The sequence below is a fragment of the Diabrotica virgifera genome, chromosome 9, assembly GCF_917563875.1.
Source record: "Diabrotica virgifera virgifera chromosome 9, PGI_DIABVI_V3a".
Taxonomy (NCBI): Eukaryota; Metazoa; Arthropoda; class Insecta; order Coleoptera; family Chrysomelidae; genus Diabrotica; species Diabrotica virgifera.
The window spans coordinates 125,919,118-125,936,219 of NC_065451.1; positions in this window are offsets into that span (position 1 = coordinate 125,919,118).

Sequence of the window (17,102 nt, forward strand, 5' to 3'; positions counted from 1 at the left end):
TCTCTTTCCCTATCCTGGCCACAAAGGTGTACCAGGTTGTCTTTTTGTTATCTCTTTTCTTGGAGGTCTCTAAGTGCTCTATTTCTCCTTCTTCACCTTTTTCTAACATATCTGCTAGGTCCTCCCCTGTCTCCTTTAAAATGTTTTCGACCCCTTTATCTTTAGCGTTTTGTTGGATTATTATCAAGCTTGTTTTCTTTTCAACTGACTCCAGTAGCCCCCCTTGTTCCCATTTTGTTTTCTTAAATACCTTTTCCTTCCATTTACTATCGTATATGCTTAGGAATATTCTTTTCCCTCCCCCCATATGTAGTGCCTTTGTAATTCTTTCTTGTTCTTCTTTCTGTTTTTTTCTTTCAACTTTTAGTTTACATTGATCACATTTTGTGTCTTCATGGGTTTTGTTGATTTCGTCTATGCTGTCGTCTATTTTATTGTTGGTAGATTTTATAATCCCAAACAGCTTTCTTATTTCAGTATCCATTCCCTCCCCTAGTTTATCGCTTACTTTCTCGAATAGTTCCTGCAATTTTCTATTTATTTTTTCTTTTCTTGTTTCGTTCGGGAATTTTATACTTTCCTCTAGTCTTTCCCTCTTGAGGTCATTTATCCCCTTTCTTTTTTCTGTGTTTATACTCCCTCCATCTCTTTCTTCTTCAAGCAAGATGGTGGCTAGCACACTCTGTTGAAGGGCATTTCGCCATCCTTCCTCCATTTCTTCTGCATCCGCCTGCGATTTTTCCTCTCCTATATCTTCCTTGTCGTTCTCGCTGTCTTCTAAATCGATTGTCTCCCCGACTAATGTTGACTGCTTTTGGACAGTCGACCTATTCATTCTCCTTCGTTCGTTGTGTGTGCTTAAGAGTTCTTTTTCGAAACTGGTCATTTCTTCTTCTTCATCCTTTCTAAAGTCGTCTAGCGACTGTTCTCCCCCATTCGGTTTTGAATCGTTTTCCTTCTCATTTTCCTGTATGTTTTGCCTGTGTTCGTCATTTTTGTCCCCCATCGGTATTTTTTGTGTTGGTCTATCCATGTAGTTCTCACGAGTCGGGACGTGCTACACGTCCGACGCGGCAGTGCGCCCTTACCGCGTTAAGGCTAGGTTACTTCGGGAGGTCGCCAGGTATCCTGAAGGGATCGTTTGTGATGCTCTAACCCTCGCATCTCTCATATCTTTGGCACGATGCCTTCCACCGTGATAGTGGGGATTATTTTATTGAGGTTTACTCCTCTAGGCTTTTTATCACGGTTGCCTCCGGACGCAGTGGCAGTCTGTATTCGCAGGCTACCTGGAATTTCCGCGAAACTGCTGCATTCCCTGTTACGCGGGATTAGGGTGGGGATTTGTATATATGGGATAAAGGTACTTAGGTGGGGTGAGACATTTCGGCTACTCTTTATAGAGGGGTTAGGATCATTCTAAGAATGAAAAAGTGTTTATCGATAGCCGACGAAACGTTTGTTGGAAGTGGCGATTAGACTTAGGAATTAGAGTAGCCGCAGGGAAGTTGGAAGGTATCAGTCAAATTGCTGAAGGCGAAGACGCCGCAACTGTTCGCTTCAATTGCCGCGCCTTTTAGCGTCCAGTGGCGGTGTCCGGCGACCACCCGGTGCACAGACACTGGACGCTGGGACTGTGTTTGGTTTCACTGGTCGTGCTCCCCTCACAAAAATTTAGGGACCAAGACCAGTTACTCGGCCCTCCCACCAACGTCGAGGAAAAAATTACAATCCCGAGGAGAGCTCTGAAGTATCTAAAAGTGATGCTAATTCATCGAGTGAAGCTCCCATAAATCTCATAGTATCGATAAATCTTAGTCTAATTTTATGCTCATCTGAATGTAGAGTAAAAGAAATACATTTTTCTTTATTAATAGGAAGTAAGCTCAGGTACCTATGTTTGCATAAATCGATAATCATGAAATGTGAGTCATATCCACTAAAATTATGAAAGGCTACTGGCACAACAAACACCTTTCTGAAGTTTAAATTGCATGCTTGGTGTGCAGTAGTGTGGTATGTAGTAATCCACAACTATTTAACTACTAACATTATTTTATACTATTCATTTTGTTTAACCTTGCCTTTCTGCAACATTTCTGGATTATTTCTTGGAATGGCAAGGATATCTCGGCGATGCAGCGATAGTACATGGCATAGACTCCTAACAACCATCCAACACCTGTAGGCCTGGTGGCCAGAACATCCACGTCGCCAGAGCCCGTTGCAGAATAACAGCAAGACACCAAGAACCCGCAGACAGATACCAAGTATATATATAACACCGGTTTATAGCGTCCTGCGCCTTCCGGTTCCTATTCTCCAGCCGCGTTGATCTGTCCAATCTCCTGGTCGGAGATCTCTCTCAGACATGGCTTTCTGGATTCCACTTATCCAGGTTGTTTTCGGTCTGCCCCTTTTCCTTCTTTCCGGGGGTTGCCATTCCATTATTAGCTTTGGGAGTCGATGTTCCTCCATTCTTTGTACATGGCCATACCAACAAAGTTGTTTTTGTTGGACTTCTTCAATTATGTTTGTTTTTCTATTCATAACATCTCGTACCCGTTCATTCGTTATATGTGAGACTCTGGAGATGCAGGCCGATCTTCGCCAGAAGTCCATTTCCAGTGCAAGCAACTTCTGTTCTGTTCGCTTATTCAGTTGCCAGGTTTCACATCCATACAGTACCACGCTTTTAAAGATGCTATTATAAAGCTGTGTTTTCTTTTCTTTTGATATGGTTTTTGACCAAAGTAGCGAGTTCAAAGCTCCTATTACCTTCTTTCCTTTCATAATTCTTTCCTCTATTTCGAATTCTGTCCTTCCACTTTGTTGAGAAAGGTATACATAATCAGAGCTTGGCTCGATAACCATATCATCCTCTAGATGTAACTCACTTTTCTGTCCTCCTATACACATATATTTGGTTTTCTTCATATTAACGTATAGGCCCCATTTTTTGTATTCTCGAAACAGCCGGTTTGTCATAAATATTAGATCATCTTTATCCTGGGCAATCACCACCTGATCGTCAGCAAAATGCAGTGTGTATAATGTTGAGTCGTCGTTTAGCTGTATCCCCATTCCAGAACACGATTTGCGCCACTTATGCAAGACCTCATTTATATAGATTTTAAACAGTGTTGGCGATAAGCTGCATCCCTGTCGTAGTCCCTTATTCACCATGAAGCTATCGGATAATCTGCTGTTGATTTTTATGTTTGCTTGGATATTGTTATAGAATTGTTGCACTGCTTTTATTAAAGTTATATTAATAGGGGATTTTTCCAGGACTTGCCATAATTTACAAAGTGGTACGGTATCATATGCCTTAGTTAGATCAACGAATAGTAGATGTATTTCTCTGTCTCTGGCTACTTTTTTTTCATTGAGTTGGTTGAGCGTGAAGATGTGGTCGATACAGGATCTTCCTGCTCGGAATCCTGCTTGTTGTTCGATCTCTATAGGTGCATATTCATTTTCTATTTGAGCTTTTAAAGTTTTCCCATATAATCTGCTAAAGGTGCTGGTTACAGTAATACAGCGATAGTTCTTGCAGTCTTCCTTGTTACCCTTTTTGTGTATTGGGGTTATCCATCCTGTTTTCCAATTTTCTGGTATGTTTTCTCCATTTGTGTAGTTGTTGAAAATTAAGGTTATTAGTTTGATCAATTTTGCAGTTCCATTTTTTATAAGTTCCGCTGGTATTCCTTCTGGACCACATGCTTTTTTATTTTTTAGTGATTTAATCATTCTCTCAACGAATTCGTCATTTAATTCTACGACTTGACCATTTAAATTGTAGTGCTTTGGTGATGTATTTATGTATTCCTGTCTATTTTCTTGAAGTTCTTCTTTGTAGTGGGTTTTCCATTTTTTTAAATCAATCATTTGAAGGTTTGTATTATTTCTGTTTTCATTTCTTAGATTTCGAATGAACCTCCAAGCTTCTGAGGATCTGCTTCCACCTAGATGGCATTCCACTTCCCTACATCTCTGTTCCCAGGTATTGTTCTCATTTTTTGTTAACATTTTTTTATATTTGATTAATTCTTGGCGGTATTGGGTTTTATCATATGCGTTTTGTGATTTTAACCATTTATGATATTTCTGTTGTTTTATTTGTTTCTGTTGTTCAAGTTCATTGCTCCAGACTATGCTGTTATTTTTCCTGGTATTTGTTATCTCCTCCATGCCTAATGCTTCACTGGCTGCTTCCTTAATCGCAAGTGTTATTTTGTCGTAAATTATATTGGTGCTACATGTCAGGTCAATTTGATCAAGTTTTTGATCCAGTCTGTTCTGGTATAGGAACCTGGTGCTGTCGTCATATAGCCCAGTTAGTTTGTATTTGGGTTCTTTGATTATTTCTACTCTTTCTTCTTTCGATGTTTCATTTATTGCATATTTGAAGAGGATTTTGTTTCGAGATATTAGTAGGTAATGGTCAGATCCGCATTCTACACCTCTATATACTCTTGTGTCTTGGATTTTCCATTCTGATTTTTGTTTTATTATAATGTAGTCTATAATCGATCGTAGTTGTCTTGTCTCTTGATGCCAAGTGAACTTATGTATGTCCTTGTGGGGATAGAAGCCGTTTAAAATTTTTAGGTTAAATTGTTGACATAGACTAATGAGCCTTTCTCCATTATCATTGGTTACTTCTTCCCCGTAGTTTCCTACAATTAGGTGGTCCTTCTGTTTTCCTGTTCTTGCATTCAGGTCGCCCATCATTAATATCTCCCGTTGATCTCCGATTTTAGAAATCGTGTCTTCAAGCTCTTGTTGGAATGCGTCTTTTTCGTTTATTAATGTATCTTCGGTAGGGGCATATATACCTATTACTGTGGTTCTGTGTCCATGGATGTTTAAGTTGACAATCAGAATTCTCTCGTTTATTGCTTCCCAATTTGTTATTTTATTTTTATATCTCTTATCGATAAGGATTGATACTCCTTTGGCAGCTCTTTGATGTTTTTGTACGCCACTGAAGATGTGGATAAAATTATCAATTTCTTCTATACCTTTACCTTTTCTTTTTGTTTCAGTAAGAACGGATACTGATATCTTGTGTTGTCTCATTCCTTTGATTACGTCTTCAATTTTTCCTTTTAAGCCTTGGACGTTCCATGTACCATAATTCATTGTCCATTTTCGTTGCGGATGTCGTCGTGGTTTTTTCAGGTCCGGGTTCCGAGGCTGGGTTTTCGGATTTTTAGCAGTTCCTTTTTTACGAATGTAGAGTCGCTAGCCCTACGATCCAACCCCCAACATGGAGGGCCAGAGTTTAATTTTGAAGTTTGCTTTCTTCTAGATGGACTGTCTTCTCTACGACTCTAGAGCTCCATCTGCCCATTTGTATTTGATTTTATACCATCCCTAAAATCGGGGGTCGCCACTTCCGCCATACACACCGTAACGAAGATTTTCTTCTCCGCCGTGGATACCGTTGTGGTCTTCATCCGTCACCCTGGACAAGGGACCCTAAGCAGGTACTAGTTTCCCGGGTCAGGAAACTCCTGGAATCTGCGGAAGGCAGGGATTGATTCACTTTCCCTGGTAGGACTGTCCAAAGGAGTTCCTACCCGCTACCAGCAATACAGATCTGTAAAGTTTCGGCAAGGTCTTGTAAATTATTTTTTGATACTTTAATTATGTCTTTTATGAAAAATAAACATGATTCTTCTTCTTGTGCCACTCCTATCGGAGATTGGAAATCATCAAGGCTACCCTGACTTTGTTTACAGCTGACCTAAAAAGTTCATTAGTGGTGCAGCCAAACCACTCTCTCAAATTCCGCATCCACGACATTCTTCTACGGCCTGGATTCCGTTTTCCTTCTATTTTTCCTTGCGTTATATTTTGAAGTAATGCGTATTTATGACCTCTCATCAGGTGACCCAAATACTCGAGTTTTCTTCGTTTTATCGTTAATAAAATTTCTGGGTCTCTTCCTATCCTTCGTATTACTTCAAGATTTGTGATTCTTTCAACCCAACTTATCTTCAGCATTCGACGGTAGCACCACATCTCGAAACTTTCAATATTTTTTATGTTGTTCTGTTTGAGAGTCCAGGCCTCTACACCGTATAATAGCGTGTTAAATACGTAGCCACTTAGCATTCTTAATCGTAGAGGGATGCTTATATCTCTGTTGCAGAAGAATTTTCTCATCTTTATGAAGGTGGCCCTGGCAATTTCGATACGTCTTTTTATTTCATTGTTTTGGTCTCCAGTTTCGTTTATTAAAGTTCCCAAGTATTTATAACTTGATACTTTTTCAATTTGAATGCCGTTTTTACTAATATGTGCTGGTTGTGTCATGATTTTACTGAAGACCATATACTTGGTTTTTTTGATATTAATGTTTATGCCATAATTGTTGCAAGCAATATTTATGTTTGTAAGTAATCGTTGTAATTCTTCTACTGTTCTTGCAACTAGTACAGTGTCGTCTGCGTATCGAATATTATTTACAACCTCTCCATTGATTACGATTCCTTCATTTGCTTGCAAAAGGGATTCCTGACAGATGCTTTCACTATATACATTAAATAGCAGTGGTGACAAAATGCATCCCTGTCTTACTCCTCTACGTATTTCTATTGCTTTTGATATCTCGTTTTCTATTTTGATGTTAGCTTTCTGATTCCAATATAAGTTGAGAATTATTCGCAGATCTTTATTATCTATGTCTTTTCTTTCAAGAATGTCTCTTAGCCTATCGTGGCGTACTCTGTCAAACGCTTTTTCAAAATCGATAAAACATGCATGTACTTCTTGATTAACGTCTAGGCATCTTTGTGTAAGAACATTCAAACCGAAGAGAGCTTCTCGAGTACCTAGTCCTTTTCTGAACCCCATCTGTGTATTACTAATATCTGACTCCAACTTTTGATAAACTCGGTTGTGGATGATTTTTAGAAATATCTTTAGTAGATGGCTCATTAAAGATATTGTTCGATGTTCTGACATGATTAGTTAAATATTATTGTTTTATTTGCTCCATTCTGCATTTTCATTGTTCATGTTTTTGATTAGGACAAGGTGGACTCACAACTTGGGAGATTGAGCTAGTCTAGGGTAGACGATAGCTATCATAGTTGATTGAAATATTATTCTCGAATATTATTTCAATCATCTGGGGTAGTTTATCGCCTCACTTTTGGCTCACTTCAGTAAAATGATCATGATCTACAACAATTATATCTGTAGCTAAAAAGCGTTTCTTGCAAATATGACAGGCAGTTGCCTCACTTGTACTAGGCTTTTTAACCATAGGTACAATTTATTTTATTTTAGAATTGACAAATTTGTATATTTCCGCCATTTCTTTTGCAAACCACTCGATGCAATTTTCACCTCTGTAGCTTCGAAAATATGATAAGCTGTCATCGTAAGCACATTTGAAGTAATAGCCTGCACTATAAGGTACATGCTTTTGGTATTTTGTTGTTTTGTTCAGTTTTACATTAGAATCTGTAAAATTATGTAACTGACATTCAAAATCAGCATATATGATAAAGGGAGGAGTGATTTGTTTGTATGTGAAATTTCTAAAAGCAACATCATCGTATTTGGGAACAGTCATTTTACATTTGTTTATGTCTCTGCAGAACTCTTCATGCTCCGCAAGTTTATTCCCGCTGGAAAAATAACTCGTACAGCGATCACAAATACATTTTTTACTTCTGTTCTTACTTAACTGAGAACTTACCAGCCTAGACATATCTTTAATCCAGCAGTAATGATATTTTATTTCAATATTTTCATCGTCACTAGGAGGAGCGTCGTAATCATTTAACTTTGGAAAATATTTATTCTGAATTAGAAGCAAATTTACATGTCTATCAAGCTTGTTTTGCGTAAGTCTAGCAGGTACTACGTCATAAAATTGTTTTTCCTTAACTTGATTTAATTCCAAAGCATAAACATTCACTGATATACTATTTATTTTTTCAAATTTTGTGATATGACTTAAAGGCATTGGAGCTTCCAAGTCCTCCGTTTTCAAAATAGTACTGTAATATGGATATGATGATGTAAGTTCTTTATTTATTTTAGCTGGATAAAGAGAGCTAATAATCGCCCAATAAAAGCAATTTTGATCGTAATTTTTGATATTTATACATGCTTGACGCTTTTGAATTTGCTCAGGAAGTTTAATGTACGATGATCCGTTCCCAATTTCGACTTTATTGATGTTAACTTTTAATGAGCTTACTTTAGAGAGAGCGGCACCTGAACTTTTTCTGCAAACTCAGACATTTTTTTAAAAATTATATCTTTAACATTTTCGCTAAACCAAATGTGTAAATCGGTCGAATAACTATTTATAATGACATTGACAAATGTATCAAATCTAAACTCTCACTATCACCTGCCTTTTTAATAAATTCCCCCACAAAGTAGTGTTGACTTTAAGTACTCTATTAGATTTCAAAACAGTTTTAACTTTGTGTTTAAATACGGTAAAAGCATCATCCAAAAACGGTCCTACATCCTTATGATATAAATTTATTATAACTCCTGTCTTAATCCGGCTTGCAAAACTTGAAACGAAATTTTCTCATTTTACTCTATTCCGTAATTTTGAATTAAGTCCTAGACCAACATGTCTATTAAATGTTGTTCTGAAGCTATTTCCTTGTGGCATTTTTATGATTAATTATTTATATGGGAAATAAGCCACAATTAAAATGAAAAAGTTATTTTATTAACGTTTCTTTTTTTAATAGTTTTTTTAATAAAATTATTTTTTCATTTTAATTGTGGCTTATTTCCCATATAAATAATTAATCATATCTATTAAAATTTAAAATTATTCTTCTAAAATGTTTAAAATGTCCTACGTTTGATTGTAATTTTCTAAAGCAGTTCCTATAGGTAATTTTTTAGCTTTAATTAAATTATTACATTTGTAAATGTGTGCATTTAATCGCTTTAACAACACTGTAGCATCAATTTGAGTAAATTTATCAAAAATTACCTTGCGAAGTCTTTTAATAGTTAACAATAGATTATCAGACTGCTTAACTATTTCCTTAATCATTTCAATATATTGTATGTATGGCTTATAAAAAACAAAATCACTTACCCTCTATTTTATTCTAAGATCTAGTCTTCAATTATTTCAAATTTTGCCGCTGGGTGGCGGAACCCAATATCGATGAGTTCTCGAAACACTATTGAGTACTTTTTGCTTATAAATTCGGTGATGAAGGGAGTATACACTTCTGTTACTCTATCTGGCAGGAACACAACGTTCTCCTCTAGTTCCAGCAAAATTTGTTTTTTGAACTTTCCCTTGACCAGTTTGGCTGCTACTATTTTAAATGGAGTATTAGGAGCTAAATCACTCACTTTTTTATTTGTTTTGTTTTTTCTCTGCAATAGAAGACACGGCATTTATTTTTGCTAGATCCATCTAAAACAATAACAACTGGCTATAATAAAATTCACGCTCTTCGAAAAAATCAAGAAAAAAATGCACCTCTTGTGTGAGATTGGAACCCGCTACGAGACTCTGAATAGAACAAAAACAAAAAATATATCTAAAAGGAGGGTCTCTAATAGAAGAAGGTTGCAAAATTTCAAAGCAAAAGCCTTTTAGTTTAATTAGAGTAATTCGACTGAGAAAATTACATATACACAAAGTACGACTATAAGCAAAGATAGAACTAATATGTATGAAAAAAATACTAAGAAATAAAAAATTTGGATAACCTGCTGCAACGCTACGAAACACTGGATAAATAATAGATAAAAAAGATATCTAAGAGAAAAGGACCACAAACGAGACTATGGATAGAACAGAGACCCAAAAATATATCTAAAATGAATGCATCTAATAGAAAAAAGATGCAAAATTTTACTTTTAGTTTAATTAGAGTAATTTCATTGAGAAAATTACATATACACAAAGTACGACTATAAGCAAAGATAGATCTAATATGTATGAATAAAATACTAAAAATTTGGGATTCTAACCTGCTGCAACGCTACGAGACACTGGATAAATAATAGATAAAAAAATATCTAATAGAAAAAGGTCACAAAAGAGACTATGGATAGAAGAGAGACAAAAAATATATCACAAATCAAGGTCTCTAATAGAAAAAAGTTGCAAATTTTCAAAGCAAACGTCTTTTAGTTTAATTAGAGTAATTTCATTGAGAAAATTATATATACACAAAGTATGACTATAAGCAAAGATAGATCTAATATGTATGAATAAAATCGGAAATACTGAAAAATTTGGGATTTTAACCTGCTGCAACGCTACGAGACACTGGATAAATAATAAATAAAAAACGGGGAGGAAATTCTACCAGACATCAGAAGATACGAAAAACTACGATCGAAACGAAGGACGTTGTTATGCAACCTTACGTTTTTAGAACGCTGCCGTGACGAAAGCATTATACCGACTTGTATGAAGTTCACTTTTCACAAAAACAACTATAAAACTAAAAACATCTTAAGAAGAGCAAGCCTGGCGCTTATTAGAGAGGCAATCCATGATACCAGACGAGACATCGACAAAATGAATGCAGGATCATTACAGCTGCATCTTAAACTAAGTAACACAATCCATCCAACATTATGGAATTTCTTTGAACTCCTTTGGACAAACTTTCGAGCAGAAACAGATGCTGATCTCAGTAAGACCAAACAAATTAAAAAGTTTGAAAATTTGTTACTACAACAGTGGCCAAAAAAGAAAGAAAATCCACAAATAGAAACAATCAATTTAGTATATAACTTTTCAAATCTGACACTGGATGAAGCCACGAATAGTGTTCTTTCAAAAGGTTTCAATTTTGCTGTTGCACCTACATACATTCCCGTAGAAAACATCATTACTGAGGTAGAGACTACAATTACTAATCTCCCAGCAGAAACAGCCGAGATCATACGCCAAGACGTATAAAAAATATTAAGAACAGCTAAACCATCAAAAAGAAATTTAACACGGGAAGAAAAAGAAGCCTTACATGATTTGAAGAACAACAAAGAAATCATCGTGCTTCCAGCTGACAAAGGCAATGCGACGGTAGTGATGAATATTCAAGACTACGAAACAAAAATAAACAACATCTTAAATGATACAACATATCAAAGCATCTGGTTAGACCCGACAACCTATCTAGAGAAAATAACAAAAGCCAAGATCAAAGCCTCAAATATCAATAAAGAACAACAGGTCCATCTCATACCTAGAGAGAAGTCATCAAGATGCCCAACATTTTACGGCCTACCCAAGGTACACAAGGCAGGATTACCACTGCGACCAATTGTGAGCTCCATCGGATCTCCCTTACAACCGCTGGCAAAATGTCTGGCTCAACAGCTGCAACCATACGCGGAAGAAGCGGATTCTTACGTCAAGAAGAGTTGGTATCCCGACTGGGCTATATCGATTTAGCACAATTAAGGACGCAGCAACTCTCAAGAGAATATTCTGGCCGAGAATATTCTCGTTCTCGTGAATATTCTCTTCTTACAGCATTACCCATCTTAAATGCTTCCAATTTTTGCTCATATTTTTTTGAAGGTCCACGATTCAGGTCCATTCTTCAGTTATTATGGTGTCGAAGTAGTTGTAGTGCGTCACTCTTCCTACAGTGGTTTGGTTGACGTAGAGTTGACTTGACTTTTATCTCCTTTACGTGTATATTGAGTCCATATTATTGACTGTAAAGACTGTATGACACTATACATTTTCTTGTATCATTTCTAATATCGTTTCTGATATGTCAAAAAAATGCATAGTGTCATACACAGATACAAGAAACGATATCAGAAACGATACAAGAATTTGAGTCAGACACAGATTCTTGTACAAGAACTGCGCCAATTTCTGCGCAAAAGAGCAAAAACGTAAAACCTGCTGGTAAAACATCTAAAATGTCATAATTACTTATTACTCATAATGGCGGCTGCGGCTGAAATGAAAATGGGATCATGTATTGATTAATTTATTTGTGTTTTTATGTAGGTATTATTTATAAATCTTTTATTGATACTTAATATACCGTTTGGTATGGACTACTGTTCTACTAATAACCATATATTTAGCTCCTAGTAAAGTTCAAACTATAAATTTAGGTTTCACGGTGCATAATTTTTTTAATAGACGAAAATACAATAGTTTCTAATTTGGATCAAACTGAAGATAATTCTAATGCAAATATTTTAGCACAAATATCAAAACAAAATAAAAACACAAATAATCAACCTCAAACAGTCAACGTAAAATTCTGGTTATCATTAAAATGGTAATTAAAAGTTTATAAATTTTATAAAATCTTTAAAATCAGCTGTAGATGCAGTACTACCATAACGTGACAGAGGGTGACAAACAAAGTTTCGACCAATCACGTGCCGAATTTCATACAATTTTCGATACAAGAACTTGCATAGTGTCATACAGGGCACAAATGTACGTACAAGAAATGATACAAGAAACGATATCAGAAACGATATTAGAAATGATACAAGAAAATGCATAGTGTCATACAGCCTTAATACGTGATTTTGTTCATAAGGACTTGTAGATCTTCTAGATTGTCCGCAAACACTATGGTGTCATCTGAATATCTAATATTGTTTAAACGGTACAATTTTAGTAGAACCTTTTTCAGTTTCCGTGCATAGCTTCGATAAATATTCTTTCAGAATAGAGATTGAAGATTTAAAGGAGACAAGATACAGCCTTGTCTCACTCTACGCATAATTTTCACATATTTGGTGTGCTAACCTTCAACTAGAACCAGTAAAGGTTTCTAATTATTTTCAGATCTTGGTTGTTAATTCCTGATTCTTTTAGTATTTGCATCATCTTGGCATGCTGTACTCAATCAAAAGCTTTCCCTTAATCAACCAGACATATTTGTACGTCGCAATTGACGTCTATGCACCTCTGGAATAAGTCTTGTATTAATAACAAAGCCTCTCTCATACCAACACCATTTATAAACCCGGACTGGTATTTTTAAAGTGCAGTAAAGCCAGACTTCAGCTATTCTGTTGATATATTTGTAGACAAGGCGAAAACGGCGGGTTCGTTGGAAGAAATATTCCCATGAGATTTTTTTGCATAATCACATTCGTGAGACATCCCAGAATAAGGCTCAAGAAGTCGCCCACGCGAAAAGTGATCAAATTTTTTTAATCAAATTGCAAAAATCAATATTTTCGGCACGGACAATTTTTTTTTTAGATTTTTCGGACCATTCTGGACTGGAAAGGTCTCTTGTAATTTTTCTCTAAAGTTGATCGTGTTCGAGTTATAAGCAATTTAAAATTTGAAAAACGCCAATATGGCCATTTTTAAGACTTAATAACTCGGTTGAAGATTATTATTATGAAAGTCAGAAAGTGACTAAATCAAATTTAAAGCCCTCCCTTCATGATCCTGAAGAAATTTGTGTCATTAATTTATTACTAAGCTGTTATTTTTATTTATTAATAATGAGCGGTAAGATCGTATTGACGCGGATATAAATGTGAGTGCGAGTGAGATGCGCCATTGGACTGCCTGACTGGCATCTCTTTCGCACTCATCATGGACGGCCGCCTAATACGTGCATGGCGCTCATTATTTTTACTTAAAAATAACAGCTTCGTAATCAAATAATGACAAAAATTTCTTCACGATCTGGTAGGGGGGCGGGGCTTTAAACTTTGATTTAGTCGCTTTCTGACTTTCATAGTAATACCTTTTAACCGAGTTATTAAGCCTTGAAAATCGCCATTTTTCGTTTCAATTTTAAAATGCTTTTACCTCGAAAACTATCAACTTAAGAGAAACATTATAAGAGACCTTTTTTATCCAAAATAGTCCAAAAAACCTAAAAAAAAATGTTAAAATTTTTGGACCACTTTTCGCGTGGGCGACTTCTTGAATCTTATTCTGGAATGTCTCACGAATGTGATTATGCAAAAAAATCTCATGGAAGTATTTTCTCCAAAGAACTCGCCGTTTTCGCTTTGTTTATTGGTATTTCTCCAGAGTTGTATAATGTTGTTGAGTATATTTGTGTTTATTGTATTGCTATTGATTCGTTGTCCATTAGTTTGAATAGTTCTGTTTGTATATTTTCGGGGGCTGCTGATTTGCGATCCTTTAGCTGTGTTATTGCAGAATAAACTTCCTGCTGTAATATTCTTGGTCCATAATTTACCTCTTCTTCTAGCTCAAAGATGTTATCTCTTTGGTCTTCAAATAGTTTCTCTGGGCATTCTTTCTACGTTCTTTTTTACTCTGTTTGTCCAAGATGATATTTCCGTTAGAATCACTTACTTAGTTCACCCTTTCTAATCAAGATATGTGCACAATATGATTTCAAAAAATATGATTTGACAACATATACATATGATTTGATAACATATACTAAAAAATGTAACAGCGGATAAAAATTAGCTACAAAACAATTAAATATATAATATGTAACGAAATAATATTGAACAGTACAAAGAACGTCTCTACTGAATATTTTCCTTTCAGAACGGAGTTGGAGCTGATGGAGATAATTCGAAGATCCCGGATAATTCGGATTTTGAGTCATGAAATTGTGTGGCATTAGTCAAACAAAGGAGGCATATTTGTGTTTATTGTATTGCTATTGATTCGTTGTCCATTAGTTTGAATAGTTCTGTTTGTATATTTTCGGGGGCTGCTGATTTGCGATCCTTTAGCTGTGTTATTGCAGAATAAACTTCCTGCTGTAATATTCTTGGTCCATAATTTACCTCTTCTTCTAGCTCAAAGATGTTATCTCTTTGGTCTTCAAATAGTTTCTCTGGGCATTCTTTCTACGTTCTTTTTTACTCTGTCCAAGATGATGTTTCCGTTAGAATCACTTACTTAGTTCACCCTTTCTAATCAAGATATATGCACAATATAATTTCAAAAAATATGATTTGACAACATATACATATGATTTGATAACATATACTAAAAAATGTAACAGCGGATAAAAATTAGCTACAAAACAATTAAATATATATATAACGAAATAATATTGAACAGTACAAAGAACGTCTCTACTGAATATTTTCCTTTCAGAACGGAGTTGGAGCTGATGGAGATAATTCGAAGATGCCGGATAATTCGGATTTTGAGTCATGAAATTGTGTGGCATTAGTCAAACAAAGGAGGCCGTGAATGTGAGGTGAACCTCTACGTTAAAATTTTACTCTCCAATAGCTCTCTTTCACTTGACGATTTCCAAAAGTCGCTCCAGTTTTGATTATAAAATTCCAGAATAATCTAAAACGATGATCAAAATATCGACTAGTTACAGGATCTTAGCGAATCAACTCAAATTTCTTCTGGTGCGTTAAATTATTTGTTTCTTTAAGGCTGAGCTCTATATTATCGATAACTTTACTTAATATAACTATTAATTCATCCCATACAGCTTCGGCTGCTAAGAGAATGAAGAAAAGTGTTGCCATTCCTAATTGATGTATCATTGCAATGGTGTCGTCTCGTCTTGTTTTCCAATAGGCTGGGCTTGTTCGGAGACTTTTAAGACTTTGGAATACCTTATCTGATGCGATAGCTTTGTCGATTTTTCTTAGATTTAAGGCATCTTTTGCCGCCCATAATTTTTCTGTAACACCTTTTCTTTTCCTTTTATAGATATTGACCGCATTTTGAGCGTCGCATACTTGTTTATGTTTGAACATAAAGCAAAGCATGCTGTATTGATAGGGGATCTTTTATATGCACGTCGAATCAACAGGAAGAAAGGAGGAAGAAAATCAACAACACAACATGCAAGTGGATTATTCAGATGCTTCAGAGCAGAATAATATCCACAGATACGCATGAAGATACCATAAATCTGAGGGCAACTAAGGGATGCCCTCAAGGCGGTGTATTGTCACCGTCATTATGGAACATAGTTGTCGATGATCTGATTCATGGGCTAAGCGCCCAAGGAATCTGGGTCCAGGGTTTCGCAGATGATATCGTGATAGTAACTAGGGGAAAATTTCCCAGCACTGTTGCGTATCAGATGCGATATGCCCTTCACTACATAGAGAACTGGTGTCTGAAAGAGAACCTCTCCGTGAACCCTTCTAAAACTAAACTGGTAGCCTTTACAAATAAGAGGAAGCTTACTGGACTGAGTGAGCTGAAATTATTTGGAGAGGTACTGGAAAGAACCAATGAGGTTAAGTATCTAGGGGTAACCCTGGATTCGAAACTCAATTGGAATACTCATATTACCAATATAACCAATAGGGCTAAGCGACTCTTCTGGAACTGCAGACGAGTTGTAGGTAAAACCTGGGGATTGAAACCAAAGGTAATATGTTGGTTATACACATCAGTGATACGACCGACAGTTACTTATGGGTCAGTACTCTGGTGGAGAAAGAGGGCTTTGCAATCTTGTGTGACCACTCTCACCACCCTACAAAGACAAGCGCTTCTAAATATAACAGGAGCCTTGAATAGTACAGGAACGGCTTCATTAGAGGCTATCACAGGTCTCCCTCCGCTGGAATTGTATATTTCGGCGGTAGCCTTTATGACCATCCTGAGGCTCAAAGCAAACAATACTTGGAGGCCAAATTATGTATTGAATAGCCACACAAACATTACTGGGACTATACTTGAGGAATACATCTTTATGATGAACTTAGATATGATGACACCAGAACTAATCTTCACTGAGAAGATTAACACAATTATACCATCTAGAGAACAAAAAGTCCCAAACATTAATGGAGACCTAATATGGTTCACTGATGGATCGAAAACTGCCCATGGTACTGGATCAGGAGTCTTTGGGCAAACATGTAACTATAATAAATCTTACAGCCTAGGTCAACATACAACGGTGTTCCAGGCTGAAGTTTTTACTTTGGTGGCCTGCATTGATGAAATAATTGATGAGGACCCTAAAGCTAAGAGAATCAACATTTACACAGATAGCCAATCGGCTATTCTGGCTGTAAAGAACCCTCTCACCAAATCAAAACTGGTGAGAAACTGCAAAGATCTCCTCAATAACCTGGCAAAAGACAACAAAGTGTCTTTAATATGGGTGCCGGGTCATGAAGGGGTGCATGGGAAC